Below are 21098 nucleotides of genomic sequence, written 5' to 3' on the forward strand. Positions count from 1 at the left end.
TCGTAAAATTTTGAAATATAATCGATTATTTAAAAAATTGTGACTTACGATTTTTAATTTTTTTTAGCTACAATAAGAACAACTCATAAGGAACCTTGTATTAAATTTTCAAGTTTTTTTGGTCGTCCAACATTTTTTTACTGACACTTCAAAAAAAAATTGAAAATTTCAGTGGTCTATAAATAACTCACAAAAAGTCAAAAATTTTTGAAAACTGTATATAGATAACACTAACATAAACATTTGGTGAAAATTTCTAGTATTTACAGTAATTAGTTTTTGAATTACAACCATATAAAAAATTCGATTTGGTCAAAAACTGATTTTGCGTAAAAAGTCCCGTTTTTCTGTCATTTTTTTTTTGTTTTTCTCGATTTTTTTGAAAACTGTTAGAAAATGTTTACTTTTGACCTCTATAATGCACCAAAGATCTTCACTTTTACATCGGAAACCACCCCCAAAGTTTGAAATCTAAGCATTATTTCGACTAGTTATGCTTTTCACAGACACAAAAAAAAAACACACATCATTATAAAATCAATACATTCATCACTTCGTTTAGAATCTAAAATCAAAACCGTATTAAAATTACAACATTACCAACACTAAACACAAAATGGTATTATATATGTAAATTGATCATATTAAAAAATAATTGTTATCACAATGGTTAACATGACAGATTTGTCAAAAAATATACTCAAGTATAATTCGATTAAAATACTTATATTGGTAAAAATAAAACTATAGAAAACTTATCTTTTAGTTTTTATAGATTTATATTTATTCTAACATAAATGTTATTATAATTTATAATATGAATGATCAAAATGAAAAAAGCTATATTCATATACGAATAATTGTATTATAATAATTTCATCTATAGGGAAGAACTTTTTTTAGAGCAAACTTTCTACTTATAAAATGGTAGTACCATAAATGAGTTATAAAACACTATGGGTATATAGAAATATTTCGAAGGAAAAACATATCAGTTTCCACTGCAGGGTATAATAAAGTAATACTGATGTATTTTTAAGTATTTAATGCACAATTCCAATTTTGTGTCTTAGTATCAACACTGCCAACTTACTTGGTACCTTGACAACATAGATGATAATTTAACTTTATAATTTATTAACAAAAAATAAATAAAAATCATTTATTGAATCTTCATAGAAAACATTCATTCTCGTTCGCAATAATAAATTATAGGGGGTGGTATACCCTAACCTAACCGGACGGATTAAGCGTTGGTTGCGACGTGCACCGTCCCCGGTTCGAATCCCGGTCATAAGCGACATAACCTTCTGGGCAGTTCACGCTGTCTGAATGGCCGCCACCCCCCCCCCCCCCTCGCCCGCGCACGACAGAAACCCAAGGGTGCCCATTCGAAATTCTGCCAAAAACATTCACGAATACCAAACCTAAGTTCCCTCCCCCACAGTTCCACAGGCTAATAGCCATTGTGGTCGAAGCCTCAACACCCCCCCCCCCACCCAAAAAAAAAAATTGTATTTTATTCTCTTCTATATTATTATAAATACATAATGGAAAACGTCAGATACTTTAAGTCCACCACTTTCAAAAAGCTTTTGAACGATGCGACAAATATATCTCTTAAACACATTCGCATTATGATACCAACCACTAAAAAACCCTGATTCAAAATCGATAAAACACAATCCGCACTCCGGAAGAATTTTATTTAATACAACTATATTTCCTTATTTTACTATTATTATTATCTTATGTTGTTATTATTGATGTTGTGTTGAAATTGGGTTAAGCCAAATGATATTTGTATTGTTAATTTTGGCGGTCGCCTTTGTCTCGCCATTCGAATCTATGCGGAACAGCTGCTATAAATACAAATAAGCTTATGCGTGGTAACGTAGGTGCACATAATATGATATAAAATATAATAAATATATATATATGTTTACACCCCATAACTAAATAATGAAATAGGATAAAACCGCGCGAGGATTATAGTTGGGGGATCCGAATTCGGCACGAACCAAGGCTTAAATCTATTTCACCAAACCTTTAAGGAATTTTTTTTATTTATATTCATGCTGAAAACGTAATAAATATCCAAAAAAATATGGAAAATTACTATAGAAAAATGTATAACTTAACAAATTTAGAATTTCAACAATATAACTGCGGGGTTATCAGTCCAGTCGCTATTACTATAGCGGTGTTAAAATATATTTATGATATTTTTTAGAGCGAGTGGCCAACGTGTAAGTCCGAGGTGTGGTTAAAAAAATTGTTTTTATCCTATAACCAACCTAAGATGGTTTTTCATATGTATTATATGTAGAGAAATAATTTTGATGGTGGCGTATTTACCTTTGGTGGCGGGTCTCTAGTTAACCTCCCCCCCCCAGAGAACAAAAAAAAGAGTCACTCAATGTTAAATCAATATTTTATTGCGGGTTTTCTGATAATTGAACGATATAAACAGTTGCGTTATTTTGGAGTGGAGTATCTCTGCGTTTCAAATTAAGATGAAACAAATAAACTTTATCATATGATTTTTTTTAAATTTTAAAAACCCACTCTAGAAATTATTGAAATTACGCCTCTACTTTGATTTAAATTATCCGAACGAGCATATGCTATATGTTATGAGACCTCCGCTATTATTTTTGTTTCTAGAGATGAAGTTTATGATCAAAATGTATACCTATAAAATATAATGTTTTGTGTAATTAGTTTATTACCTACTGTTATTACTTATTACCAAAGACCGGATTTTGCATAAAATGCATGTTGCTATTTTCAACATCATATACATGCAGTCAATGAGTGTCCACAAACCATTACTTGATTGATTAAATATCAAAATTTTATACTGCATATTTTTGCATATTCTGACGTTAATGCATGTTCTGCATATTTTAACAAAAACTGTACAAATATACAAATAAAACACAGATCATAGGCACGTTTATATAATATTATAATATCAAATATTTTACGTCTCAAATAATATTCAGACACTAAAAATAGTTCCATAGGTTGGTTGTACGGGTTTTATAGTGGAGACATGACTTTACCTATTTTATCTAATCTTGTTGATAAAATGCCCTAAACAACATATTATATTACAATCACTACTATATTTTATAAATATACATCGAACATACTTTGATAACTTATTGTTTTTCAAATTAATAATTTACTACCTTCAATAAAATTGTTCGTACTTTTTTCCTATATATAAATATCACTATATCAAGTAATAAGTTATTACTTAATATTGACAATACTACAGTTGTTATTGTAATATGAAACCAAATTGTTTCCACTAAAAACAAGGTTTAACTAATCCTATAATTCGATCAGTGAATTATATTTAAATACAATTAGCTTTAAGGAGAAATATGTTGGTACTTGATTCTATTATACTATTGGTTTAATAATAAACTCTACATATTTTAATCAATATTAAATCTTTCTTTTTACGTATGATAATGATAATTTTAATTTTTAAATCTTGTAATTTTACCATCAATAAAAAGCGCACATTTATGAGTTTATATCTACTTTTTTTAGACAAGTAATGCTTTTAATTTGTGATAATTGTAAAATTTTAATAATTTAATTCATTTCCTTTAATTACAAAATAATTATTAATTAATCACATTATTATTTAGACATCTTTTACAAAGCTTTGAATAATGAAACAATATCGATGAAAATACGAAACTCTTTGAGGCAAATTCTCAATTATAAACAACAACGAATCTTGTAGGTACATATAATTATAATATATTTTAATTGAAAACAAATACCATTAAATATATATTTATAATTAATTTTTCATTCGTAATTTATTATTTTTACATGATGATATTTCATAAATGCTTTTCACTTGCATAGGTAGGTAGTTACCTACTAATTTATCTTATAATACACTAGAATATAATGCTTAATTGATGTACGCTTGTACAATTCGTATGAACAAGAAAAACCGATAAATAAATATTAATAATACAATTATTAGGTTTAGATACTTAATTGTATCGAATTCCATTACCATCAATGTAATAAAGATAATATGTAGGTTTATCTCTTACAATATAAGATATATTTTATATGAAAAAATAAATAATAATGATCCAAAAATATTGTAATAATATGCACTCTTGTCACGTCTTGACTTATGTTAGGTGTTAAGGCTACCGCGAACCACAGGTTAAGAACCACTGCACTAGATAATATAATACTAATGTTAATGGTACATTAATAATTATAGTTTTTTTTATTTTACCTGATACATTATTTTATTTTTAAATATAAAAAATATTATTATTAATTACAAGTAAACAATTATTTCTTTTATAGATATCAAATATTTGAAATAGCCACTTAATTTTTTTTCCTTTCTTGTTAAAACTTAGGCCTAACCTAACCTAAATCAGATTATCTCAAATTATTTTTTTTTATTTAATAATTATTCTAAATAATTATTAATTCATAACATTTTAAACTAGAAAAAATAATTAAAAATGACATCAATTATAATATTATAAAACTTTGTTTTTATTATTAGCTATTAGTAAATACTATGATAGCTCAACATTTACAATTCTATCGATAATACATAATACATTACAATTATGGTTTTAAACAAGATAAAATAATAATCATATAAAAGAAAATATACATAATAGCAGCGATACGGATAATAGTTCTTAAAAATAAATAGTATAGACATTAATTAACATCAATATTAAATATTAGATAAATGTTATCGATTAAGGTCTGATGATTATAAAACTTAATTGTATGGAAAAGGAAGAAAAATCACTGTGCATTTCTTATGGAACTAAACTAACAGTCTACCACATAGCCATAGAATGCTGCAAATTCACGGATAACCGAAGAAATTCAAACGTACTCAACACATTGGCCGTAGCTCTTGGACCGGACGCTACCACCATCGCATGAATTCTCAAATTCTTATAGAAAAAACCAAGCTATATAATAAAATCTAAAAAAAATATATATACTAATTGTAACTTATGAACTTGCTGCTGATGTCAAATATGATCAATAAAAAAAAAATTGAAAATATTTAACTATAGACAAACAGGGGTAATACTTTAAGCTTTAGAACATAGTGTAGAAATCTCGGAAACTTTGATGTTTAAATGCCACTAATTATGCATCGGAAGGTTCGTAATTTAAATTATTCATGGACTTTCAAAATTACTTTTCTTCTTATATAAGTTACGGTTCATGGAGAAATGATAAAACCTTAAGTTTTCTGTTTTATAAAGTATAAAATATACTAAAATTGAATATATTTAAATGTTGAATTACGTTCGTATTTACGAGTATAACACCATGATATTAAAAATACTTAACATTTAACCAATAACCTCAGTTATGAAAGTAAAACTATGGATTTATTTCTGTATCAAAGTTAAATTTGATTAAAATAATACCTATGCATCGACATTCGATCTGAATAGCTAGTAGTTTTTATGCGCTACCTAATTAATATTTCCAATAAATATTGAAAATATTATTTACTTCAACCAAATAAAAAATACATGTTTTTAAATAATATTAATTTAATTACCTATAAATATATCGAATGTAGTTTATTTACAATACAATAGTTATGGACAATTTATATTATTGATTGGTGCGTCTAATTTTGAAATTATGTTTCTTAAAAATATAGGTTACACAGATTACTGATGACTAGTTTTTCAATACAAATTTCATAGAGAGTTCACTATGGTTTTTAATTTTGAATATGAATATTGGCATAATCCTATTTATAGGTAGTTAAGTTTTTTAAAGTTATTATAATCTATATAATATATATATTCTTTACACTGCCATGAATAAAACACACATGTTTGAATAAAACGTACATTCGTACGTAATAATAATTAATAATACTAACAACAATAAATAATTATACTGGTTGAATTAAACTTCCACTAAAAACAAAATATGTAACTAGTTAGCACGTAATCTGATTGAAACTTTCTAGTAAAATTTAGGAAGTGATATATACATCAAAAGCATTAAATTGCGTAATTTTCTGAAAGTTGAATAAATATGGGATACGGTAGTTCAGCAAATAGTTCCACAAATGGGGCCAGTTCTAAATATTAATGGCGAGAATAAACTTCAAGATTCCGTCAAAATGTCTCTGCAATGTAACAATATGATGCACTTTGATATATTTAAAGTATTATACCCTCTTCAACGTTTTGTTAGGTCAGTGGAAAATCTTCTCATGTCGCGTTTCAAAATTATTCCAAAATTAATGTTTAAAAAAAAAATTAATGTGCTAGTAATATGTTTATATATATAAATGATATATGTATATGTATATATAAAAAAAACTTTACACTATTGTGTGTATTATTATTTTATACACGCACGACGAATTTTTGACAATATTTAGATAAATATTAAGTTATTACTCGTACATGACAAACCTATTCACACCATTATTACAGTACATCGGTATAGACTTATAACTTATAAGTAAATAACAACTAGTAATAATATATTAAATATTATCATATAATACCTATGTAAAAGCAATTTTTTTTTTCATAAAACTAGTTCAACCTACCACATGTTCGTATTGATAAAATATATTTATAATTTAAGTATATTTTTTATTCAATCATTATATTTAGTAACTCATTTTATATCCTAAAAATTATTTCCAATTAGATTTTTTTAGAAATCAAATAAACCGTTTTAATTAATTTACTTTGATTTGATTAAAATATTTTGAATGATTTTTTATTAAAATTTACAACAGCATTAAAATAACTAGGTATATATATCATCATTGTATCCATAAATCATATAAAAGGCATTCTAATATGAACTTATCAGAAACGGAATACTAGTAATTAATAAATCGTTAAATATAACAAGGTAGGTTATTACTAGTTTTAATAGATACCAGTATAACAAATTGTCATGCAATGAAGTATTTGTTTATCTTAATCCTTAATTTTAGATTCTAGGATATTATTATACAAAAAATGTAGTATTGCATTTACATGTCGTGTAAATTTTAATATCATGATTAATGTGTGTGTATAAATATGTTATACTTTATATATAAGTTCTAAATTTTGATAATTAGTCATGTACATTGTTTTTCAATGAATTTGACGCATACAAGTCCATGACCCAGCACAAACCTAACTCAATTACTAATCCTTGTAGGTACAGTATACATGATTAAGCTATTACGTACACGATCGGTTACAAAAAAAATAAATGACAAAAGGAAGACAAAATGTTGTACTGCGACAATAATTCTTAAGTAAACAAATGGCACTATGCCACGTTTTTATTTATTCGATAAGCCTTGTATTACGATGCTGGGCTTACTGCAAAAAGTTTTTTAAATTTATTTCCTCAAAGTTTTTTACAAGTCAGTCAGTTTAAGTCTCTGCATTATAGTAACAACAACGTCAGCGTTCGCTCTTTACACACTTAATGTTTACACATTTAAATTCTAACTAGCAGACATCTACATAGGCTATGTCTTACGGTTTTGGGAATAGTGGTTTAACTTTTAAGAAAAATTAAATATTAAATGATTTATTTTTTAGTAAAAATTAATGTAATTTGTATGATATTAAAATATTATTAATAATTATAATATAATAGGTTCATACCTACCTACTGCAAGAATACAAATTTGTTTAACGTTTTTCACATCTACTTTAAGTAATAATGTATACATTTAACACTGAAATAAACATTGCTGTAATATAAAAAAGCATTGGCTTAGTTTTAAACAATACTATAATATATCTACAGTTTCTTTCTAGAAATTAAATATTTTCTACATTTTAAATGAAATTATCGTAGATTACTTCATCTCCAAAATATTATTTTAAGATTAACTACTATTAAAATAGATAATATTATTTGACTTATTTCATTAAACTGGTAAGATATTCGATTTATTGTTTAACTTAGATCAAAAAAATGTTCCAAATCGATATAAAAACATTAGTTTAGTGTTAAAATTAATTATAGTAAAATCTAGTACAAAAATAAATTATTTTAACTCACTTAAGGAGTGAATAAAATCTCTGTTTCAGATACCATCAGCAAATAAAAAAAAAATACACAAAGTTAGATTTTATTTTGTAAAACAAAAAATGTACTTGTAAATAGTGTACAAGAACATTAGGTATAATATTGTAATATACCTAAACCACGTATTATTAATATACCTTAGTTGCATGTGTTATTTTCTCGAAATAAAAATGCATTTTTTTTTTGATCTTAAGCCCGGCAACTAAGGACATTTTCTGTTGTAGTGGTTATGAACTGTGGTAGGGGTAAGGTTTTGGTATGTTAGGTTGTTTTTAGGGTTACGTTAGGTAGCAAACACGTGTATGTGTGGCAAGATTTTTAACTACTATGAACCCGGATGGCCACCCATCCGGGAGCTAGTAGCTGTGGCCGTTACTTACTTCCAGTCGCATTCCGCGATCGGTAGCAGCCAACGCGCCACGCCAAGCCACAATTGAATGATAATAATACATGATTAACAGTAGAATAGTATAAATGAACATTCTCTACTTCTACTTATGATTGTATTAATTTAAAAAAATGTATAAGAATAAAATTATATGCTGATGCTTGAAAAAAATCTAAGTATAGTATGTATTACATAACTTTTTAGTTTTCAACTGTGTGTTTTTTTTAAACATAATAATGCTGTTTCTACATTATATCAAAATAAAATACACATCATTGAATTTAACATGAAAATGTACTCATATATATCATGGTTGTTATTTTGGTTTTAGAATAAAACGTTTATTTTTGATTGTTTAAAACATTTTCACGCGCTTTATGAAAAGTTTAGTTAATGAAAAAAATCTCTATGTTATTCATTAGCTATCACTAATATGGATTTCTATCTACAGCGTAACATGTGTTTTTGAATTACTATTATTATACTATATTATTGAATTGAAATTGAAAGACTTTAATTTATTTTTAGATCTATTATATAAGATTTCATATATATATACATATATATATATATATATATATGTATATGGTTTCATACTGTTTGATTCGAAATTTAAAATTAGCATTAAATATTCACGGTACCTCGAAAATCTTTAGAAACGTCCTAAACATTATTTAAAACATATAAAATATAAATATAAATATTTACATTGTTGAACGATTAAAAAACTATATTATGTTTCAAAAAATTTATATAATTTAAGAAGTATTTTAAGAATAATAATAATTAATTAGTTGATATGTCTCTTTTTCATTTGAATTATAATAATTTAAAGTAAAACAGTGAAATTTTAATGCACAATAGGTAAATAAGCAAATCAATAAAAAAAAATTTATAAATTCTATGTAACATTTGTTTTAAATAATTATTTTTTGAGCACAAATGAAAATATTTTAAAATTAACTTGTTTTTATATCATTTATTGATACAGTGATTTTATTATATTACCATTAAACTTTAGAAATGGACTGACGATAGTAATAATAACAATACACATGAATAAAACTGCATAGAATAATTTATTTAGTACTATAAAAAGATTTCTCTCATTTACAAAATATTTAAAATGTATTCAAATTAAAACGTAGATAATACAAATTATAGTCCAAGTATACGTCCAACGTAAGTATTGTATAAATTATATAAAAATAAAACACCTGCTTAAAGTTTTAATGTTTTGTGTAATATAAAATACCTAATACGTAAAATAAAATTGTATTTCTCTTTTTAAAATTGCTTTTTGAAAAAAGAAAAAACAACAATTAAATTTCTAAAAGTTGGCAATAGAATGAATTAACACCTATCATTTTGAGCTTTCTATTCAAATGCTTCTATTTATTACAACTTATAAGTATCTTAATATTAGACTAAATAAATGTTGATAAATTTCAATATTATTAGGTAACAAAATTAGTTTTGATTAAAATATAGATTCAACTGTATTAAAATGTTATTTTAATATACCTCTACACTTGTATTATATATATATTTTTTTATTTTCTTTATTAGCTTTTAGTATGAAACTATAATAACTCGACAATTATATGGTAATACATATATAAATGTATTATAATTATATCCTTAAATACTGTTGTTTTATTTTATTTTTACTATTTCAGAAAAAAATATTAAACAACAATGTAAAATGTGCGAGAGATAAACAACCAAAATCATTCGTAATATAGGTAAGTAATATTATAATACGTTATTAAAAAAACTAAGTACGTTTAAAAAAATATAAATTAAAATATGAGTCTTAAACTATGATATGATATTGAGTATTATGTAATAATAATATAGAGTGATATTTAAGATATATTACTAGATATCTTTAAGATATCTTATGTTAACGATATTTAAGATGAGATAGTCTTTCACTCGTACAGTATTATACATATTTAATTTATCATTTAAGTGATCATAATTTATCATGGACAGTTTAACATGTGAACAATAATATATGGCTTACTTTTTAAAGTTGATTAAACATAGTACACAAGACATTTATGGGTTTGATAAATGCAAGAATTCATCATCAAACTAATACTGTATTGTCAAAACTATAACAATAATAATTTTTGTTTGTTACGAGGGGGTAATCCATACATCATCCTTGTTGGATATTGTTTGATTAAAAGTTTAATGACTATAAAATGAAAACATTAAATAGCTATCTATTAATTAAATCAAATAGTTTTATTATTTTGGCTAAAGTACTTATTCTTCTGCACCAGCACCCCAACACCCCATATATATCATACCAAAGATTATCAACTTTATAAAAGCACAAAGAATAAAATGGTTCGGGCACGTGATGAGAAGGTCAAACTCTGATTACCTTAAAGCGGCAGCCGTATGGAAACCCACGGGGAAGAGACCAAGGGGACGTCCAAAGAAGCGATGGATAGATGGTATAAAGCAGGATTTAGAGAAACTAGGGATTTCAAATTGGGAAGAAAAGGTGCAAAATCGGGAAGAGTGGAGGAAGTTATCGATGGCGGCAAAAACTCTTGAAGAGTTGTGATGCCAATGAGAGAGAAAAAAAAGTACTTATTATTATAATCATAATATGAAGTGATATAGAATTTAAATTTAATTAAGAAAATTTTAAATGGTCCAATAAAAAAAAAAAAAATGTTGCATATTATATATTGTAGATCGTAGTTGGTGCCATGACTTATTATTTGACATCAAAATAATGTTCTCTTATGTATCAGTCCATCTATTGTGCGTATTGTAAATAATGTACAGATTTATACAGATTGTACAAAACAAATATATAAATCAATAAATGTATGTAAAAATTATTTTACAGTCCAATCGTAAAAGTATTGTTACACCTAGTATTTAATAATAATACTAAATTATGTTCGGTTTTTAATACATCTTTATGCATTTTATTAAATGCTTAAATATTAGTGATTACTTTGGTATTATTTGTAGAATAATTAAAGGTTATATTATTAAATACACTTCAGTTTGGCATTCAGTTTCAGTAGAATTTTCATTTCTAGACACTTAATCTAAGAGTGACACAAGAAAAAACACTACCCACAATATTATTAAACCATAAATTCATTAGCTCGTGATAAAATACTTGAACAGCGTTTAGAGGCTAGATTGAGTCAATCGTTTCTATTTCTTCACCTCGGCATAATGCCTAATTCTGAAAAATCTATTTCTAATACTGTAAACAATTTATTTTTGGCTAAATAAATTATTAGAAAAATTATGTTTAGGCAGTTTAAGAGATAGAAAATGCCAAATAAATTCTTTATGGAGGTTTTTATATACGTTTTAACTTTTCATCGCACGTCCAAGTTAATTTATTATATTAAATTAACTCATGGTAATAGGTTGTCAATCGAGTCTATTTTAATAGAATATATAAACTTTAATAAACTTTAAGTTTCTCTTTACCCATAGTGCTTGTTTTCTTATAACTTATAAGTTTCATTTTACACTGTGAATAAACTTCATATTCATGAATTGAATTTTCTTTTGAGCATATTATCCATATTATTTTAGTTATATTAATTGATAACTGAATATTAATTTTAAGATAAAGTTGATCAATAGTGTTATGTTGTAAAATTATACTACAATATTTTGTAATAAATAATTTATTATATTGATTAGGTAATGAAAGTATAATTCAAAACGTGTCAAGAATTAAATAAATCGATTTTTTATAACCACCTTTTGAAAATTATAAAAAAAAATCATGAATCCCGTCATATTTTGTTTAACACCTTAAAATACTTACATCATCGATTTATTTATTTATGTGCATATATATACATTTGTAGCTCATTTAAATCATACTAATTTTTATTCCCTTTAGTTTTTAACTTGATATTTATCAATAACAGCTGTTTCATACATAATACATACCTATATGAATATGTATAATTTTTTTTTCAAATCACCAGTAATTAAATACTAGAATATTAAATTTTGATACTTGATCAATTATTAACACACGTATATATTATTATATACAAATTTTTGTATTACTAATTAATTAAAATAAATATAAAAACGGCATGCTCGACATTCAAATTTAGGAGATTGTTTATTTTATGTTATACATTAAAAATATAGTAATTAAAATTATACCTTAAATTGTAATTGAAGACGATGAAGATAATTGTTGATCGATGTCTTCTGATTTATTCTATGTAATAAATATTTTATCTGATTCCATTTTTAACATAACAATTGGTCGTTTAATGTTACGAGCTGAAAATATAAATACAATTTTAAAGATACAAATAACCTACCAAAATTATTTTTATTTTATCTACCATTAAATATAGCTATTTAATTCATATTTTGATGTTAAAAAAATTGTGGAGGTTTATATATAATATAGTTTTTACATTAAACACTTTCAAAATTAATATACTTAAATTTATTACCGAGAAATAAACATTTATATGATTACAGAAGAAGTAATAAAATTAAAATGACATTCTCTCATAATACGCCTTACAAAATATATAAAATGTTTTAGTTACAATTCTATAGTTTTTCTAACAATTATTTTGAAGCATCGTTTTGACGAACAAACATAAATTTGATATACGTAAGTACAATAAATGACATATTTTGTTATTATTGGCTATAAACTGTTATTTACTCTTTTAGCTTACATTTTATTCATGTAAATAATTTAAATTTAGAGTATAACCACAATATTTCTTTATAATCCTGAAACGCTGAAAATAAAAAAATAAATTACTTTCAAGGAACATAAACAGAAAGAAAATATTGTCTAGTGAGTTTAAAATCAATTATGTACCTAGTTTATCATTTGTCTATATAAAAAAAATGTATTTTATTTATTTTGAACCATAAAATAAGTTCAAAGTGAATCATATTGAAATTAGTACCTACAGATTATAGAAATATTAATTTGCTATATATAAAAAAAATTAAACATTGGGATTAAATTTTTGAATTGTATATATTTTTTTTGCTTAGTAAAAAACTCCATTTTTATAAAATAAACTTTTAAAACAATTCTCATGAAAATAATAAATCCACACTTCAGTCAACTAAGCAAGTCTTGAAATCAACACTAAATTTATTTTAACACTTTCACGATTTTCATACATTTAAGATAAAAATATGTTGTTTTTGAAATACTTTTAAGTAGTATACATGTCTTAAAATATATTTAAAGAATGTAATCAGTATCAATATCGATATTATACAGCGATCGCTGTCAAAGAAATAATTTATTTAATAAAAATACTTAAGTGCTTAAAATGGAGAACTAATATTTATTAATATTACTTCTAATAGCATTATAAACTATAAACAATAATGTACTTAATAATCTAAGTTTGTTTGAGTTTGATAATTATTATTTTTTTTTTTTTAAACTGAAAACTATTGTTAAAATGAATACAAAACTTCAAATAGGTTAAGTCCAATAATTATACCCGAACAGGTATTCCCAACGATGTGCAGAAATTTAAATCAATCCATAAATAATAAGTAAGTACAAATTGCTATTTTTTATATAGATAATAGAACTCAAGTAATAATTAAATTGTCATTATGATTAAAAGATTTTTTATTTATTTATAAGGAACATATCTTTTTAGTAGGTTTTGAATTATTAAAAGCCAAAACGTTTCTACTGTACCTACATATATATATCATTATTATGAACCCAACAGTCATCTAGAATTTATTATGATCCATATAGGAACCTATATAAATATACAACTGTAAACTAGTCAAATAAGCATTTATCAAATATTATAAAATATAATTTAATATTTAGCAAATAGCTTTGTACCATTGAAATTTGAAATGTTGGTGTACATATATTATAGCATTATAGTGTAAATATAAAAAGAAAAAAAAACTTATATTATAAATGAAATAAAAGTTGAAACGACTCAAACCGTAAAACTAACAACTTAGCAAATGTAAAAATAGAGACAGACGAGTAACTTTGAAGTAACAAAATATTTTACATTCACTTCCCACATTTTTATGTACATAATAATAAATAAAGTACTACTTAGGTATCTAATTTATAATTAGAATATATTCACATTTTTTAGAAACATTTAAATGAATTCAAAAATTTATGTCACATCGAATTATTACTGTTTACTTTAATATTATTTGAAGTAATATAAACACCGTTGGTAGGTTTCTTAACTGCGTTACTAATTTAGGTTTATTGGATTCTTGAAGTTCATCACAAACACCTAATAGAGCATTCATATTTCAATGAATTTTTCTACGTATAAATAATAAGCATGATAAAAGCATTAAGCAGGGACTAGCTTTATTGTATAGTAGGTTTCAAGTGTACCTCATTATGTGTGTAAAATATATAATGTAATTTACACATAGAAATCAGAATATATTCCATATATCTCTTAAAACCAAAAATGGATTCTAAAGCATATGTCATATCGAATTACTAAATTAATATATTGAATTCACCCTAATGGTTATAAATGTTAAATTTGAATTCGAAAGATCATTAATGTCAAAAATACTCTTATCAGAGCGTATAAAACGGTTTAATTTCTGAAAATAATATATATAATTTTTTTCAATTTGGTTGGCTGATAAAACTTGCAAATACGTATGTCATAAATTATTACTTTATTAGTCAATAATAACATAACGAAAAATAGTATAAATCAATTTAGTAGTAAAAGTAATAGATGAATGTTTCAAGTTTTAATGATTAATAATTTTTTATAAAATTAAAACCGTTTAAGGAAAAATCGTTATTTTACTTTTAAATATTCAGTATTATACTGTCATATTTTTTACCGTGGTACCTTCATAGGGAGGCTTCTACACTTTGTTTAATCTGTCATCTTTATCTATTTGTTAATTTTTTTTTGGTATCTATTTACTTCCTAAATTGTTCTTATTGTTCATATTTTTGTAAAAGATTGAACAAAACTTAAAAAAAAATAAAAATATTTTTTAATTACCCTAAATAAATAACTATGTAATAAATGTTTAAGTTTTTTGACTAAGTAACGATAATTGCATAAATTTAAATTCAAAAAGAAATCAACAATTTTAAATGGCCATAAAAAGTTAAAAAGCGATTAAATATTTCTAAAATTATACCATTTATATTAATTGTTAATAAGAATTTTGATGAAAAATAAAAAGTACAAGTTTTCACATTTATCTCTTTCTGAATAATTATAAAAAAAAAGAATAAAAAAAACCATACAATACTAGTTTTGTGTAAATTCGTAAATTTAATATTTAAGCGTTTTCTTAGTTTTCGATAGTTTTTCCGGTTAATTAAAAAAGTTTTATGAAAATTCTAATTTTATCCACCCAAACTTTAAAAATGTATATCAAATATAATATTGGAATTTTTATTTAAATACCAATATTATAGATAGAAATATTGTTTTAAGCTAACCAACCTTAACAAAAATCGTTCTAATGTAGGTAAACTTTTTACGCGAATAAATGTTATAAAATTTGATATAATGTCTATTTTCAATAAAAAAACATAGTTTCGTCAAATCCCCAAAACTATACATAACTTTTGGATACAGCTTTCAAAAATCATAATTTATAAAAAATGATTATATGTCTATATCTATTACCTATAACTCTTAATGTATATCTTATAAAAAATACTTACATTTTAAATAGACATTTCATTATTTAAGATTATAATAAAAACAAAATGCAAGATAAGAAAAAGTACAATAATAATGATTTCTAAAAAATAAAACGACAATACTTCAAACTATGAATATTTGAAATTACAACAACATGGAACATTCAATGTGGGGATACTTAAAGTTGAGTTGAGACTGTTGAGAGTGCTTATAAACATGTTATTTATCTGCGTATTTTATTAGACACAGCTGTTATCCAATGGTTATTATATTTTCATTTTGTCTTTCAAATCTAACCCTTTTAGATTGACGTTTACAGTTTGATTGAGGTATTTTTTTGTGTTACTCTAATAAAGTTCATCTACAGCAGTGTTTCCCAACCTTTTTACCACCACGGACAACTTCGACAATATTTTATAGGTCGCGGACCACCTTAATTTTACGCAAACTAGGAAGACCTTTTTTTTTCTCATTAACAAGAATACACAAAATTTATCGAAAAATGTTAATTTTTATTATTTTACTGTACTATTATATATAATTATTAAACTTTACTAATAATATGACATCACTTACGTCCAAGTGATATTACGGTGAAATAAAATATTTTTCACTGTTTAAAAAAAAAAAATAATAATTTTTAATAGAAAACGAAGAAAGGTACCGCGGACCACCTATGACTGGCCTACGGACCACCGGTTGGGAAACACTGATCTACAGCATCTAATGCTAACTTGTCTCCACTGGAATTATTATTTTTTTTTTAGTTTTTCTTATGTGTTTCTATATTGCAGGATATTTTGACCATTGAGTTTTGCTCAGCAGTAACAACTATGTGGCCTGTCAGTATTACATCGTAATCACGTTTACAAAATTCATATTTTTATTAACTTATGAATTGCGGTTAAAATATATTTTTCATTAACGTCTCAATCTAACCCAGTCTAATAAAACAATTGTATATTATAATTTATAAGCTATAAGTTTTTGCTTTGGGGAATTTTTTTTCTGATTACCGTTAAAACAATCTATCTAAATCGTTTCAATATATTTTAATAACTTTGTAACAAATTGTGATGTTCCTAAACTAAATTAATCATTTTGAAAACAGTTAATAGTCACTTAAATAATTATTGAAAGATAAGATTTAAAAAAAGTCAACGAAATCGAGGCACCACAATATTAATGACATAGGTACGAAACGTAAAAACGTCAATAACCGTTAAATAGCCGAATGATTGCACTAACAATTGTGCAAATTCAAAGTGACCAAGATAATTTATGACCTGCAAAAGCTTACCTTTTTCAAAATAATGATACCGACGAAGACGATTAAAAGCTATGAATATAATAACGTGCTTATAAATTTTAAATTATGGTAAATCGATGGCAGAATAAAGTCGGATCCAGAGTGAAAATTAATAAATTCACTTTTGTCGTGTTCACTATATGAATAAAATATAAATAACATTTTTAGATCAATGTATACAATTGGTTCTGATCCATTTATAATAAATATAAGCCATAAAATATCCTAATATTATATAGGTACGTAAATGTAATTAGGAATTACCTTGGATTAAACTTAGTTTTTCCAGTGTATCTATGCTTCAGGAAATATTAAACAACGAGGTAAAGAAAAATCTAAAAATGGTGAACAACATTTTGTATATAAAAGCTAATAAAAAAAAAAAAAAAAAAAAAACATTTTGTATGCGTATTGTACAAAATTATATACATTTTGAAGCTTTAGTATGGAGTAGGTATTAAGAATGTAGATATTTATTCAATGTAATGTTCTTTAACTCATTTATTTTACGTAAAATGTATAAAAAAATCTTTATTAGCTATAGTAGGATGTGTAGGTTACATATTAAATTTGGTTTAATGATTTTTTTTCTTTTACAACTTGTAAAAGTTATATTGTATTTGTAAAATAAAGTCGTAAAAATTAGAAATTGAATAGTGTACCTACAGTGTGGTTTTAACTGAACTTAAATTTTTTGATTCACGTAGCAAACAAGTTAAAATGGTACAAGAAAAAATACACGTACATATTATAATTAAAGTAATTAAAAAATTGGTGGAACCCGTTTGGACTGATTAAAAAAATGTTTAACATTATAATAATATTATGCGACATTTCCCTCGTTATAATAATTCAACTCCCTAGAAAAAAAATTATAATTTTTCAAACCGTTGGTGAATTGTTAAATATCTTTTAATAATGCATATAAAATATTTTCTAAATTTTTAATCGGATATATTATTGTGAGTCATAATCTATTTAATTGATATCATATTATAATTCATGTGTATGAAATATAATATAAATATAGGTTGGTATGAAATATGCAAGTGTATAAATTTAAATAATAACAAATATTTTTTTTAAATAATTCATACATAATCTATATACTTTCCCGAGCGCGTGCTTCTAAAATTATTATGGTGGAAGCACTATAGCATAACAATCATAGCCAATCACCTAAATATCTATCGATAGTAATATGCTGATCGGAATATTGACAACGTTTGGATATCAGAAAATTTAAAAATAATATTCTAACTTCATCCATTTCTAAGTAACGGATGTTGTAAAAACGGATGTTGTAAAAATCGGACGTACCTAACCGACTATCACTATATAAAGAATTTGTAAATAATATAGGTAGGTACATCATACATTTATGAACCGCAACAAGGCGCGTTATCCGAATCGTCGTGCCGGAAGTGGTCAAGGCTCATTTCACCACTGCAAAACACTATGTGTATGTAAATACAGGGTGGAGTAGTGAAATGAGCAATCATCTTATAGATTTAAATACCAGAATCGTTTCACTAAACCGCTCTGTATATAATATTGAAATATAATATGCTAAATATATCTATTGTCTATGTATATTATGACTATTTAAATAAATGTACTAGTACATAGTAATATAAGCTTGCGAACAGCGAAACGAAAACTGCAGGTGGAGATTCGCGTTTAGAATTTCATCACACTGCTAGGTACGTAAGTATTATACTCAAGGAATTTTAACTAAAAATTAAATACCTACACACTATTTGTCAATTGTCTAAAAACGCTTTGTACTCATAACTCACAACTTTTTTCAGTTCCGGTCTCGGACTTGGAAATTTTGTGTGTTTAGTTCTCAGGACGCCGTGACCTGCACCGTTGTTCTTCGCAGTTTGAAACTTGACACGGTTTTCTAATTTTTTTTTCGTGAAAAATTTATTACGAAAACAAAATGTTTCAATATAGACATGAATTAACCAAATAGTACTTAATTTAGAGTCGAAGTTTTTGAGTCTGGGTAGGGCCATGGCAGACCTATATTGTAATGTATATTTAGAAACGCCAATAACCTTAGTAGTTGATAAAATAATATTTATTGTATATGGTTTCATACCTAATTAAATAATTAATAATATAAACTTTTTTCTGCGATTTACAACTTATAATATTGGTTCATTATAATACACGCGTTTAACTGTTAACTGATGTGCCTATATTTACTGCCAAATCAGCTATCTTTAGATTTTGTAAATTTTATATATTATCAAAATTAAACCTAAAACAATTGCAATAAATCACGTTAAACTTTCAGTTGACTTGTAAATTAACAAACAGCCATGGTTTTCACTGAAAACTATACCGGATAAAATATATTGTAAATTCAGGTGTATTGCACATTTGGCAATTGAACAAAAAAAAACTGGCTAAATATCAACCATTTGAACGTTATATTATATATTATTATGAACAAAAGTTTATACCGATGTGTATGGTTTAATGTATGAAAAAAATTTAACAATGTTTTCCATGCCAAAGGTGAAGTCAAAAGAATTTCCAGTGACGGTGTTTTAGTGATCTAGGTTTTAGTTATACTTTTAGTTGGTATTAATGGAAGAAAAAAAATTCAAAGAACTTTACTACGATAAATGGCTACCGCGATATTGGCATAAAATATAATATTACATATTATTATATTATACCATAATTAATGGCGCTTGATCACACTTACAGAGGTAATGAAATATTCTAATTGTATTTGAAATAATTGTATTGTGCAAGGCAACAGCCACGCTTCTAGTGACTTCACTCATTTACAGAAACGCTCACGAATGGCTCGATTTTGGTTTTCCAGCTTAATGTATCATTGCGCGTAGATTCCTACTGAAATATTTTAAACGTGACAACCACAATTTAGCAAATAATTACAATAACCGTGAAGAATAAATCATATTGCATTCGTCTAAAGACCCAAATACTTAAGGTTTATAATTATTATATCAATCGGTAGGTACCGACCTAGTACCTATTATACTATTCTACATGAACGCAAATGAACTCCATATTAATAACAATATAAACATTAATCCAATAAGGTACTATATTAGCTTAGATATTATGACTTAAAATTATCAGTAATATATTTATGATGAAAATTTGGAGTTCAAGAGTGACGTTGAATATTCTTCAAATTTCTGTTAATACCTGATCATAGTATACAATTCATTGTCGAGATTAACGCGCTTGGGATTCATTGAGTACGATATACATTTATCCGCCGTGGCACTATCCACCATAACGACTGCCAAAAATTATCGGTTTCCATTTCAAACGATCATATTTACATACCTACTTGCTATATAATATATACCGTACCGGAGAGTAGCATTAACAATATTATCGTCATAACGTTAACGATAGATGGAATCCATCAATGCGGTCACATTCAATAATTTAATAAATCGTGGTATGCAGACCAACGTACGTTGTACCGCGGGTAGTCGTATATCGACTGTTTACGATATGTAACCTACTGAAACTAACCTTTCATGTAAGTAATGTAATAGAATATAGAACAACTAGCGAGAAAAAGTAT

At 25.3% G+C, this 21098-nt stretch overlaps 1 protein-coding gene across 4 annotated transcripts in view; it reads right to left on the minus strand.

Annotated features, from left to right (window-relative positions):
• LOC107174181 (glutamate receptor ionotropic, NMDA 1-like) overlaps positions 1-21098 on the minus strand; it is a 166112-nt gene that overhangs the window by 114323 nt on the left and 30691 nt on the right. For 3 of the 4 annotated variants that reach the window (XM_089228229.1, XM_089228226.1, XM_089228227.1), the window contains one exon: positions 12686-12808. The exons of the other annotated variant lie outside the window; for it this stretch is intronic. The gene's annotated coding sequence lies outside the window, so the exon portion shown is untranslated. The remainder of the gene's footprint in view (positions 1-12685; positions 12809-21098) is intronic. 4 annotated transcript variants of the gene reach the window in all.

The sequence above is a fragment of the Diuraphis noxia genome, unplaced genomic scaffold (assembly GCF_037042655.1).
Source record: "Diuraphis noxia isolate RWA-SAM2 unplaced genomic scaffold, SU_Dnox_SAM2 contig0005, whole genome shotgun sequence".
Lineage (NCBI taxonomy): Eukaryota > Metazoa > Arthropoda > Insecta > Hemiptera > Aphididae > Diuraphis > Diuraphis noxia.